Genomic DNA, 14,013 nt, shown 5'->3' on the forward strand with positions numbered 1-14,013 from the left:
TATCAAACACCATATGTAAAAATCCACAAAAATAGGTTAAAGACTAAAACTAAGTCTTGAGTCTGTAAACATAGTAAAAGAAAACATAGAAGAAAAACTACATAACAAGGGATGATTTTTTTTTTTTTTTAGATTTTTGCCAGGCAAAATTTAAAAACAGCAATAATAGGCACGTGGGAGTACATCAAACTAAAATGCTTCACAATACAAGAAACAATAGTGTGAGGAGACAACCAACACATTGGGAAAACATATTTTCAAGCAATATGTCTGATGAGGGCTCACTTTCTAAAACATATAAGGAACTAAAACTCAATTTTTAAAATGCTCATCACCATTAATCATTTGAGAAATACAAATTAAAACCAGGATGAGATATCACCTCACTCCTGTAAGAATGGCTATTTTTGAAAAGATGAAAGAGGACAAGTATCAATGAGGATACAGAGAAACAGAGCCCTGTACACTATGGTGGGGATATAAGTGCAGTCATTATAGAAACTTGTACAGAGGCTCCTCAGAACACTAAATATAGAATTACCTTATAATCTAACTTCCCAATTCTGGGCATTTATCCTAAGGACTTTAAATTATTGCTTATACTCTCTCTACAACAAAATTAGAAATAAGGGCAAAATAGTTTCTGCTGGGTATTGAGGCGGGGAGAGGGAGGGGGCAGAGTGGGTGGTAAGGGAGGGGGTGGGGGCAGGGGGGAGAAATGAACCAAGCCTTGTATGCACATATGAATAATAAAAGAAAAAGGAAAATAAATAAATAAATAAATTAGTGTGTGAAAGAATTATCTGCACTCCTATAAGCATTATAGCATTACTCACAATGGTTATCACTGAATCAACTTAGTATCCATCAACAGATGACTAGATACAGTGTGGTATATAACAAAATACTATTCCACCATTAAAAGGAAGGAAATCCTGTCATTTACAACAACATAGGTAAACCCAGAGGACACTATACTAAGTGAAATAGCCAGGCACAGGAAGACAAATAACACATTTTGTCTCTTTCACGGGGAAACTAACACAATCCAACTCACAGAAACAGAGAGTAGAATAGTGGTTACCAGAGGCTGAAAATGGAGAGATGCTGGTCAAAGGGTGGAAAGCTGCACTTAGATGGGAGGAATAAAGGATAAATATTTAAGGGGATGGGTGATATCATTTGTCAAGAAGTAAAATAGCATACATATATAAAATATATTATGAGCAATAACACAAGCTATACAGAAAAACACAATGAAGGACTGAACAAAGATGGAGTGGATATGGATGCTGGTTTTGGAAAACCCAGAATCAGATTCTATAACTTCTGCTACAAGGTGATCTCTGAGCAAAATTCTAAACGAAATAGGGAATGAACAAAGTGATCACCTCTTAAATACTTCTATGCCAAGTTCTAAAAATTTCCAGGGTTGAAGATGATAACAAAGTAGGAAAACAACTTGGTCATCACATGCACTTTAAGGAGAGACAGCCCCACATGCTTAAAGCAACATAACAGGTAGAAATGCAAACTTAAACACTAGATTCTCACTGAATTTCATTTATAATTTCCATATCTGTGACTCTGTGACCTAAAGAAAGTGGCATGTGGACATGAATTCTTTCTGTCATCAGCTTCTTTCATCAATTCAAAAGAGTCTGAACCCTGACCCATGTTGTCTACTTCAATTGAGTTTATATCTTATTTATTTGGTCACAAAAAATCATAAGTTTTTCCCATTTAACTTTGAATATCTCAAATAAAATAAGCTTCTGCGCCTTTTAAAAATCTTTCTGAAATATTCAGACTCCTTGGCTCCAATGATAGAAAAACAATATCCCAATCTGACATTTCTCACTCCTTTGACTAGTTGACAATAATATCTAAGTTCATTCTATTAGCAGGATTTGTTTATGATAGCTTATACCCTTCATAACATAGTCATTTCAAAATACCTGAATGAACCCTTTCACTTGTCAAAATGTCATCACTAAGGAAAAGTAAGATCTAAAGCCAAGGTAATTTCTCTAAACTATGTTTTTAGCCACATTCTAGACATACTTGCTGGGTTTTATTTGAATAAGGAAAAGGGGCTCTCTAACTTCTTTCATTCAAGAGTTGAACTAAAGTTCTAGAGCCAATATAGCTGTTATTCCAAACAGATCAGTAAGTAAGGAGGAAAAGCAAAAACTTCCTACGTTGAATTTCTGTCTAGTTTTGCATATTAATAAGAATGTCTCACTTTTAGGCAAAACAGCAAGATTCCACAAGCAGTACACATTACAACTTGGATTTCTCAAATCTTTGGGAAGCATGTCTGTTAATCTTCACATCTTATTGGTAGATGTAACTGATAAGTCATTACTGTGTCTAAAATCGATGATACTATATTGTTAATTTTTCACATAACCTTAGATGTACATGCAAACCATCTTATTTGATTTAACACATAACAATATCGATGGCAAATGTCTTAAAAGTCATACATCCTCAGTCATAGATGCAAAATACTTCATGTGCACATAAATATATAAAAGTATTCAAATAAATTATTTAAAGAAGTCCTACATATTCTTATTCACCAGTCACCTTTCTACCATCTTTTCATTTCCCATCCCAACAAACTAATCCTTTATGGATATATTTATTATGTGTTAATGGATTTGGAAGAGTGGTGCCTAGTTAGGGTTGTATAGATTATTACAAAAATGTTGTCTTTTTATTGGATATGTGCAACACAACTTCATACAAGTTGTAAATTTGTATAATATTAGAATAACATGCAAGATCAGTATTGTTCTTCTGCTATATTTAATTTCTTATAAGACTATTCTATTAATTGGTTCTATTGGGATGTAATAAAACCAGGTCCTTATTTTCTGAGTTTTCTGGAGTAAGAATCATCAGACAACAGTCTACACCTACCGATTTCAAATTTCTTGAGAAGTCTGAATTTTTAACAAGAAAGTGAAGTTGATTCATAAGTTTGGGCAAATTTAGAAGTTATGGATGAATTGCTAATAAAAGCTAAGACTCATCATTTCACATGTGCAAGTCACTTCTAATAGGTCTTTCCTTTCATTTAAATCTAGAATCAAGAGTAAATGCAATTCTTACAATAGCTAAGATATGGAACCATCCTAAATGTTCCTCAACAAATGAATGGATAAAGAAAATGTGATATGTGCGTAATGGAATATTAGTTTTTTAAAAATAAAGTCTACCATTTATGACACCATGGATGAACACAGAGGGCATTACACTGAATGAAATTAGGCACAAAAAGGTAAGTACTGTCTGATCTTGCTTATATTTGAAATCTAAAAAATGTTGAATTCATAGAAACAGAGTAGAATGGTAGCTGCCAAGGGCTGAGGGTTGGGAGAGATGGGAAGGAGTGAGTCAAAAGGTATGAACTTTCATGAGCAAGTTCTAGACATTTAATGAATGACGTGGTGACTATAATTAGTAATAATGTGTCATATATTTGAACTTTGCTTAAATCTTAAGTGCTCTCACAAAAAAAGGGGAGTAAATATGTGAGGTGATGGGTATGTTAATTAGCTTTATTGGGAGAATCATTCTATTATGTATACAAACATTTCATTATACACTCTAAATGCATATAATATTCCTAGACACCCCTGACTTAAATCAGTTGTCCCATGTTGTCTGTTTTTGGTAGCAGCTTGTAGGTCTTCTTTCTATCATTTATCATCTTTGAAATTCAGTTTCTCAATTAGTTGCTTAAAATCTGTCTTTTGCACAAGAATAAAAGCTCTTTGATGGCTAGGCTCCATGTTCACTTTTTCATCTCCATATATTTCTGTTCAGTATATTCCTTAGCACATGGTTGGATCCCAGTGAATAGCTGATAAATTAAATGGAAAGACAAAGATTTCAGGTAGCCAAAATTACTGAAGATTGAAATCCATTGGAAAAGGAAAAAGTGTTTCAATTTAGATATTAAAGATTTAACTGTTTACTGCTTTGAATTATGTGACTTTATGGAGTCTTCACATGAAGAAAGCTGCTAAACTCTTCTGAGGGATATACAAAAAAGTAATGAATAAATGGAGAGACACAATTCTCCTGAGTAAGAGGACCCCTGCAATTAATAGGTTTAGTATGAGTCTTATCAAAATATAAAATGATTTTATTTTTGATACCATGAATTTAAATTTCATCAAAAATAAATAATACAGCATTTCTTGAAAAGGGGAAATTAATTCAAAGTAGCTTACCTTAACATGTATTAAAGAATATACCTATAATGGCTCCAAGATTAAAACAGAGTTATGTTGTCACTAGAATCTACAGATGGTTGGCTGGAATAGAACAATCCTATGTCAGATATTTCATATACTTGATATATTTTATATATTAGGTATTTAAGAACTTAATATACAAAAAAGAAAAATTAGAAACCAGTAAGAAGATCTGAATTGTTTAACAAATCACCTTGGAAAAATTGGCTATCAAGGAAAAAACTCAGCATAGATTCTCAACAAAATCATTTCTAAAAAGAAAATATGGTTAAATATAAAAGTATTAAGCATAAGGAAACTAGATTGTGTGCTCATTTCAACAGCAAATATACCAAAATTACAGCAATATAATGAAGATTTTATGTGCAATGTTTTAATCACTCCTCTTAAAATCAAAATACCGTAAAAAGACTAAATATAATCAACTTGTATTAAAGTTTATAAAAGCAGTGGGAAAAATAAAAGTAGCAATAGTCAATGAATTTCACTACATAAAATTTTTAAACTTCTATGTCAAAAATTGTAAGTAAAAGTGAAATTTGGTACAAAAACTTGATTAAAACTTAATACTCTCAACAGAGGATACAAAAATGATAATAATTACTCTTTTAATTTTATTTACATTTTTATTAACATATGCTGGTTATACAAGGGGGTTTCATTTTGACATTTACATATGTGCTTACACTGTATCTTAATTAGATTTCACCTCCTCCATCAGTCACCCTCATACCTCCTCTCCCCCTTTTTAGAACAATTTCAACAGGTTTCATTGTCCTATTTTCACACACGTATACAAAGTACATTGACCATATTTACCTTTCTTTGCCATCTCTACTTACCCTCCCCCTCCCACTGGTAGACACTCCCAAAAAGGACCTGTTTTACCTTCCTGTCCTTCAATATTTAAGTGTATATTGCTTGTTAAATGGGGTTTTACCATGGTATTCCACATATGTGTATTTTGTGCTTTAATTAGATCACCCCTCTATTACTTATTCTTTCTCTATTGCCCTGATTCCCTATTAAAGAATTATTCTTACACTCCAGTAAAGTAGGTAAAGAAAATGAACAGACAACTCTCATAATGAATTAAAAGAACTGGCCAGAGTAGTAATCAAAGGAATTACAAAAGACTGAAATACAACTTTCCACACATCAAGTTGGCAAGATTTATAAAAATATTAGTACCCATTGCTAGTGAGGATGCAGCAAGGCAAGCACTCTCATAGGCTCGTCTTTAAAATTAGTACAGTCTTTCTAGAAAATATTTAGATAATATACATTAAGAGCTGAAAAAGCCTTTTGACTTGCAGGTCACTTAAATATATGTATTTATCATCAGGCACAGTGGTTCATGTCTATAATCCTAGCTACCGGGGAAGAAGAGATTGGAAGGATCACATTTCAAGGCCAGCCCCTGCAAAAAGTTAGCAAGACCCTGTCTCAATCAATAGACTAAGCAGTGGTGTCATGAGGCATAAGTAAGAGGAGCACAGTCCAAGGCAAAAACTCAAGACCCTGTCTCAAAAATAATACCCAACACTGAAAGGGCTGGCAGAGTGGCTCAAGTGGTAGAGTACCTGCCTAGCAAGTGTCAGGCCCTGAGTGCAAACCCCATTACTGCCAAAAACATTTTTAAATAGAAGAAAAATAAATTTGTGGTTATGAATTATATATGGCAAATTACATATACAATTAAAATACATTAAATATTAATAGCTAATAATAAAACTGAATTTTATTGGCAACATGTGATTGCCAGTTCATAAATACGGAGAAAAATAATAAATGGAAATACAATATGTTTTTGTTGTATTGTTTTTCTGTTGATGTTATTTTATTTATTTACTTTTTTGGTGGTACTGGGGTTTGAACTCAGGGCTTCATGCTTGCAAAGCAGACACTCTACCACTTGGATCGCATCTCCTGTCCATTTTGCTCTGATTATTTTGGAGATGGAATCTTACAAGCTATTTGTCCAGGCTGGTCCTGAACCACAATCCTTCTGTTCTCAGTCTCCCATATAACTAAGATTGCAGCTGGAGCCACCAACAAGAATACAATATGCTAACAATAGTAACCCTCGCTGATATAACTAAGACTAATTTATGTATACTTCTAATTCCAATTTTTAAATAATTAGGCAAAAGTACATCACAAAATAACAAAAGCAAAGTCATGTCAAAATAAAACTGGACACTGCTCCCTTGTGAATCTGGCAGGCTCACGTATGCCTAGTTCATCTTGTGAGTCTTATTCATACAATAAGAGACTGCATTTATGCCTATGCCTGGAATAGCATCATGAAATATGGCATTAAAACGTATTAAACGATTGTTTTGGATAAAGAACAATATACAGCAGTGAAAGCTTGAATTTATTGATACAAAAGCAAGAAATAATTACATGAGATTTTCAATGTCTTTCAATTTCATTCATACATTCAATTACCTCATTGGAAAGAATTCTCGATTACTTCAGTGTAGACAAAACCAAAAAGGCCAGTATCTGATAATATAACCAAATAACTGAATAAAAAAATTAAATCTTTGTGTAAAGATTTGCCAACATTACTCAAAAGTAATGTTAACTACTTTTGAATAGTATCATTCACTAATTTATGAAAAATTAAGGCTAAAATATTGCCAGGCTTTTAATTAAAGTACAATTAATCATATACACAGCTGTGTTGCCTAATTTTGGGTAGCTTACCTGCTGTGGTTTAAACTTGAGTAGCTTCCCCCTAGGGACTCTGCTAAAGGCTTGGTCCCCAGGCAGGCCCTACTGGAAGGTGATGAAACCCTTGGGGCTTAGGACCTAGTGGGAGGTTCTCAGGTCATTGGGAGTATGCCTCTTAAGGAGCACAGTGGAACCCCAACCCACCATCTCTCTGTAGTTCTGTTTCTTGGCTTCGTATTTGATGGTTTTCTCTGCCAAGTGCTCCCTGCATAAAATGCCACCCTCAGCAGAGGCTCAAAATGACTGCACAGCCTGATCTTGGACTGGAACTTCCTGATCCATGAGCCAAAATGAACCTTATTTCTTTATAAGTTAATTGACTCAAGTATTTAATTATAGTAATGAAGACTGAACTAATACACTATCCCAAGAATGTGTACATCTGTACTTATAAAGAGAAAAATCAGATTTCCTTAGCTTTGCCAAAATCTTGGTAAATTGCCCTAATTCCATGTTTTGTTTGTATACTTGGCTTGCATTGAAAACAATATGCTTATATTAAAGAAATAAATATGCAGTAAGCATGGAAATGGTTAATTTTTTACTTTTCTAATGGTTTCTTCTTAGAAATGCAAGGTTATTAGATCCAGTTTGAAGAGGGAAATTAATATTTGGGAAAATACAATAGAGTGTATATTTCTGTTTTCTAGAAAATATTTCTTTTTCATAGACTCTCAAACTTTACCTTTTCCTGTCCTGTGAATTTTTTCCGTGTTCTCTTCAACTCTTAAAGTCTATTGAACTACTTTTGTCTCTGTTTTAACGAAGGAACAAGGAAAAAGCTAATAAGCAAAGAAATCACCTGAATAAAACCAGAAAAAACTGATGGTAATCATATGTCTGTATTCTTGCTGTTGTGTATGTTTTCCATTGTCCAAAGATAGTGAAAAGAAACTTGTGTTAAACTATTGTCTTATAATGTAACATTGACACAAAATAAAAGATGAAAAAGGAAATAAAGAATATTTCAAGAGTGGTACTATGAGGAATATTAGAAGTAACTAAGTGGCCATTCCTAACAGGCCCCCTATATAGTCTCTCTCATGTAGCGTACAAGATCATGAAACTGCTGTGCCAAGAGCCTAGGAGGCTAAGTCCTGATTTCAGTCTAGTCAGTTGCCATATTGGATAGTTATCAATATGAATCTGACTTGCTCCAATTCTCAGTGTCCAAAAATTCTCACCCAGCTGAACTGAGCTGCCTTTGATAATTGAGCAGAAATAATATGTGGGTTTGAGTAACTAAAAATGACTAAACTGCCAAGAAATTATCTCCATTACCAGAACCTGAGGATTTTTTGCTATATGACTTTTACTTGCTGAATGAATCACTGATGCTTGTCCTATTGATGTGTGGTCAATACCATTATATCAAATGGCAGATCCTAAATAAAGCATTTCAATTAGAACTGGCATTCTGTTAATTACAAATTACATGGTGTTACAATGGTTGGTGGGAAGTTGGATGTAAATTATTTGGCTGAGATGTATGTTGTCTGAAGAGCAAATTTAATAAATGATACCAATACCAGGGTTTTATTTTCACTATTAATTCAACTAAGACTGGCTTTGAGGAACTTACTTAAAGAGATGAAAGTATTTGTCATTTAGGTATCTAGAAAAATCAGGTGTGGGAAGTGGGTGAAAGAGAATTGTTGATTTAAATGTTAAATAAGAACTCAGGTTAGAAATGTATGATGTTTTCTATTTTTCAAGAATACTAACAGTTTTAGAAAGTGCAGTGTGATAGCCATTGGCGTAGCAAAAATGTACACATTCATATATTAATCCAACTAGATTCCCACTACCAATATTTTTCTCTTACATGAATAAAAATAAATCGACTACCAAAATCAGACAGTTTGATTGATTCTTTGTTTCATAGTTTTCAAAATTCTCATTCTCATTCTCCCCACACATTTGAAAAAATATTTATCTGTGTGTCTACATTGATGGTTGTGGTGGTGTGGCTGATCAAGTGAGACTAAGAGAATTTGACTCCAACAAAATAGTGTGCTTTGTTGAAGTGAACACTGACAAAAATAAAATTAAAAACCATGATACATTTGACATTTGCAAAACTAAAATATATTACTATGTTTATTTAAAGTTCATGGAAGATAATAAATGTGAGGATGTATAGAAAAGAGCTATATGTTTTGCCATATAATTCTTTATGATTATATTTTATATATTGTAGTTATTAAATTTTCCCCTTAGTTTGTTGCCTAAGGAGGTCATAAAGAGATATTTGTAGTTTCACCATTTTTCTTTGTCTAAAAGAAATTAAAATTCACTTGCTTAAAAAAGTGCACATGAGAACACCAGAAGGGACTATTTTACTCTTAAGTGATTTAACCTTTGACTAGGGCTCTGTTAATATGTAAAGAATAATGTATGATCTGTTTCAATTTCCCCAAGTTTTGTCTCAATTTATTCACAAATTTATACTTGAGAGACAAAGTCAATTCTGAACATCTTTCAGTTCACATCTTCATAGTGGCTAAAAGGGGTGCATAAGTGGAGAAAAATTAGCCCTTGTTGACTGCCAAAAGTCTCTTCTGTATTGTAAAAAAAAAAAAGTTTAATTGCATTCACTGATGACAAGTGTGGGTGCATTTGGCAGACAAGGGGAAAGGACTTTGCTATATATCTGCTGTTCAAAATTCTCATTCTGCTAACACTTTTCCTCTTCATGTCATCAAAAATAATTTTTTACTGATTATGTTGACACTCTCATAATGCCAGAATTTTTCTTACATCTCAGATGTAACTGTCTGTCATGAACTCCATTCAAGTGTGTTGTCTTTTTTAATGTAGCATATATATAAAAGACACTTTTTGAAACTACCAAGTTCAACTTTTACTTTGCTTTGTGAAGTCTAGTTCATATTGACACCACAATGGATAAGCAGTACATCCATTTTCAACCTTCAGAAACTAATTTTATCTTCCCAAACAGTTGATGTCTTAAAATGTATTAAGCCATGTTAGTTTATAATCCAAACTTATGGAAAATAAGACAATTTTAGAAGGTGAAACAGTTTTGTCATCTCACCAGTGAAAGAGTTTCTTTCAGAATATTTTTAATTTAAGGGAGATATAATCCAACAATAAAAATGGGAAAAAAACAAAACACTGCAGGACCCGACTTCCGGTGCTCCAAAGAAACTACAATTTCGAACCAATAAATGTGCAGCAGCTGTGTAAGTGAAGTTGGTAACGGAATAGAAACTTATTTTCAAACTTTTCTCTGTAAAGCTCTGAGAATTTAAATAGTATTCCTGAAACCATCAAGGAGAACAATGTCTGTGACACTGCACACAGATGTAGGTGATATTAAAATAGAAATATTTTGTGAGGGGACACCTAAAACATGTGAGAACTTCTTGGCTCTTTGTGCCAGTAATTACTACAATGGCTGTATATTTCATAGAAATATCAAGGGTTTCATGGTTCAGACAAGAGATCCAACAGGTACTGGAAGAGGAAGTAACAGTATCTGGGGCAAGAAGTTTGAGGATGAATACAGTGAATATCTTAAGCACAATGTTAGAGGTGTCGTATCTATGGCTAATAATGGCCCAAACACCAATGGGTCTCAGTTCTTCATCACCTATGGCAAGCAGCCACATGTGGACATGAAATACACAGTATTTGGAAAGGTAATATATGGTCTGGAGCCTCTGGATGAATTGGAGAAGTTACCAGTAAATGAGAAGACATATCGACCTCTTAATGATGTACACATTAAAGACATAACAATTCATGCCAACCCATTTGCTCAGCAGCTGTAAAAGACCTGGACAGATTACTTGGCAAACTGTTCTCTGGAACACATTCATTGTAGGTTAGCCAGTTGTAATTATCTCAGAGACTGTCATCCTTCTCTTGTTTACAGCTAAGATCATCTACGAGTTGTTGGGACCAAGGAGAGCCCAACAGCTTTTACCCTCCTTCTTAGAGCATATTCTTCATGTCTATTATCCAATGTATTTCTTTAAGATAATACCTTGTTTTTGTTGCATGTAAATATTCATTTTTAAATGCTAATCTTTCATTAAACGCCGGCATTTTGAGCACTTCAGTTACATACTACCATAGCTACTCCATATCCTAGAAGTATTATACTCACTATTCACTTTATGCAGTTAGAAAGAGGAGCACCAGCCAGGTATGGTGGTGTATGTCTGCGATCTCAGCACTCAGGAGGCTGAAACAGGAGGATCACAAGTTCAAGGCCCACCTGGGTTACATAGCAAGAGCCTGACTCCAAAAATAAAGAAAGAAATAAAAAAGAAGAAGAGAACCAAGATAAAGAGATGGTATAAAAACCAATCTGTTACTTTTTTTCTGTCTTTAGATTTACGGTAAAGCTCTAACAAGTGCTAGAGTGCAATAAACACCCAACATTCCCAAAAAAAACACTGCAGGTTGTTAACTGTGTTCCTGAAAATGTACTTGCAAACCAAATCATATTTTTCTATAGACTTATTTTATATTTGCAAGACAGGTACAGGTTCTTTCGAAAACTTCATTTTCAAAGCCATCTTCATGTAATAATTCTTGACTTCACAATATTTCTTGTATCTTTATCTTTCACTAACAAGCCTCTTTTCAAACCTTTTTTATTACTGGAGGTGAAAAATTATGCTTCTTCTTGGTGTTGCTGTATATAATTTCCCTTCCTTTTCCTTCCTCAATTTCCAGTAAAATTAAATAGAAAACTCCTTCTAACAGATAATTTCATAAAAATTGGAAGTAGAAGCTTAATGATTTCAGCTGTTATGTCTTTTGAGCTATGTTCAACTCAGGATCATTTTGCCTGGAAAAATTATCGCCTATCCAAAATAGGCAAAAATATGAAAAAAAAAACAGAGTGAAGAATAAAAGACAAAAGAAGTAAAATACGAATGAATAGGGTTAAATAAATAAAAATTCTGAGGGAGAGGTAGACATATGATAGATAGATGATAGATAGATAGATAGATAGATAGATGATAGACAAGTCACACTCAGGGGAGGCCACATATGAAAGAGGGAGAGTGAAAGAAGGAAGTTAAGAAGATGAATATGGTTGATGTTCTCTCTATACAAGAATGAATATAGAATTTTTAAACTGGTTGAAACCACTGTAAGAAGGGGGTTAGAGCAGAAAGAAGGAAAACAGAGATGAACTAAACCCAGCTACAATACACATAAACATGGACGTGCCTCAGGGAAACTCCCTGTGTAACTATCTTAAAAAAACAAAAATGTCTTTTTCTTCTTCTTCATCTTTGTCTTCTTCTTCATCTTCATCATCATCTTCTTCTTTTCCTTCTTCTTCTTTTCTTCTACAACATCGAAGAACAAGAGGGCAGAACAGGTCCTGGCAAGGGGAGGAGAGGTGGTATCAGTGGCAGGGAGGAGGAGATGGGGAAATGGAGGAGGGCGAGTATGGTGCAGATACGGTAGACCTATGTATGTAAATGGAAAAATATCTGTTGAAACTATTCCAGGAATGGGGGGATGAGAGATGAAAGAGAATGGTGTAGGAGGTGAATTCAAGTATGATATAGTTGATATAAGAACTTTTGTAAATGCCACAGTGTATCCCCATCCAGCACAATAATACAAAATATACAGTAGGTCTCCACTTGCGTACTTATTTACCAAATACTCTTCTTTAAATCTGATGTTAATTTAAATGATATTTTTCTGTATATATTAATATAAGAATCCAACCTTAAATTCTTGGTTTGCAATGTTAAGTATTTTCTCACTTGTTGAAACACTATTTCTTCATAATCCAATGGTATGTTAGTCAATTTATTTATTGTCTTAAATCAGGGACTGGCTTTCGTGTTCATAAACCTTCCATCACTGTGACAAAATGCTTAAGAAAATAAGCTTAGAAGGAGGAAATATTTATTTTAGCTCATGGTTTTGAAGATTTTGATCAATGGTTGCTTGGTCTCATCTCTTTGGGCCTGAGGTAAGTCAGAACATTAGAGGCAGAATCATGGGTGGAGCAAAGCTGCTCATTTCACAGAAGGCAGGAAGCAAAAAGAGAAAGAGAAGGCCAGGATCTCAATATCCCCCTCAAGGGCACACCCCCAGTGACCTACTTCCTCCAAGTAGGCCCACATCCTAAATTTTCCACCACCACCATCATCAGGGGATTAAACCTTCAATATATTCACCTGAGTTCTACATCTTAAATGTCCCTCAAAAAGTCATGTGTTAAATATGGTTGATACACTTTCTATATAAGAATGAATATAGAATTTTTAAACCTATTGAAAAGAAAAAGATGTAGAACTCTCTTAAATATCTTTTGTATGACTGGTCTGATGGTCATGAATTCCCTTAGTTTGCTTATCTTGGAGAATCTTTATTTTTCCTTTGATTCAGAAGGATAGCCATACTAGCAGTTGTTTTCTCTCAGACCTTGGAACATGGCATTCTATTCATTCTATCTTTGAGAATTTCTACTTATAAATTTGATGTTGGTCTAATGTATTGCCCATAAATGTAACTTAGTACTTTTCTTTTGCACATTTTTAAATTCTTCCATAGTCCTCTACTTTTAACTGTTTAACTATAATAAGCCATGATGAAGAGTTTTCTGGTCATATCTACTTATAGTTCCATCAGACTCCTATTGATGGATGTCCATATCTTTCCCAAGATAAGGGAAGTTTTCTGCTATTGTTTCATTGAATAATATTTCTATGCCCTTAACCTTTATTTCCTCATTTTTGTATATTTCAGTGATGAGAGTGTTTGGTGAGTTAATAATATCCCAACGATCTTCATTCTTCTTTTGAATATGCTATTTCAAAAGTCTTATCTTCAAATCTTTCAAAAGTCTAGTCTTCAAACTCTGATATTCTTTCTTCTACTTGATCTAGTCTCTTGGTGGGACTTTCAATTGAATTTAGGGTCTGACTTACTGAGCTCTTTATTTCCAAGATTTGTATTTGGTTCTTTTTCAAAATATCTATATGTTTATTGA

At 33.7% G+C, this 14,013-nt stretch overlaps 1 pseudogene; it reads left to right on the top strand.

Annotated features, from left to right (window-relative positions):
• Positions 1 to 10,243: 10,243 nt before the first annotated feature.
• LOC109682059 (peptidyl-prolyl cis-trans isomerase-like 3 pseudogene) lies at positions 10,244 to 10,841 on the top strand (annotated as a pseudogene).
• The last annotated feature ends 3,172 nt before the right edge of the window (positions 10,842 to 14,013 follow it).

This window comes from Castor canadensis, chromosome 3 (genome assembly GCF_047511655.1).
Source record: "Castor canadensis chromosome 3, mCasCan1.hap1v2, whole genome shotgun sequence".
In the NCBI taxonomy this organism is placed as follows: Eukaryota; Metazoa; Chordata; class Mammalia; order Rodentia; family Castoridae; genus Castor; species Castor canadensis.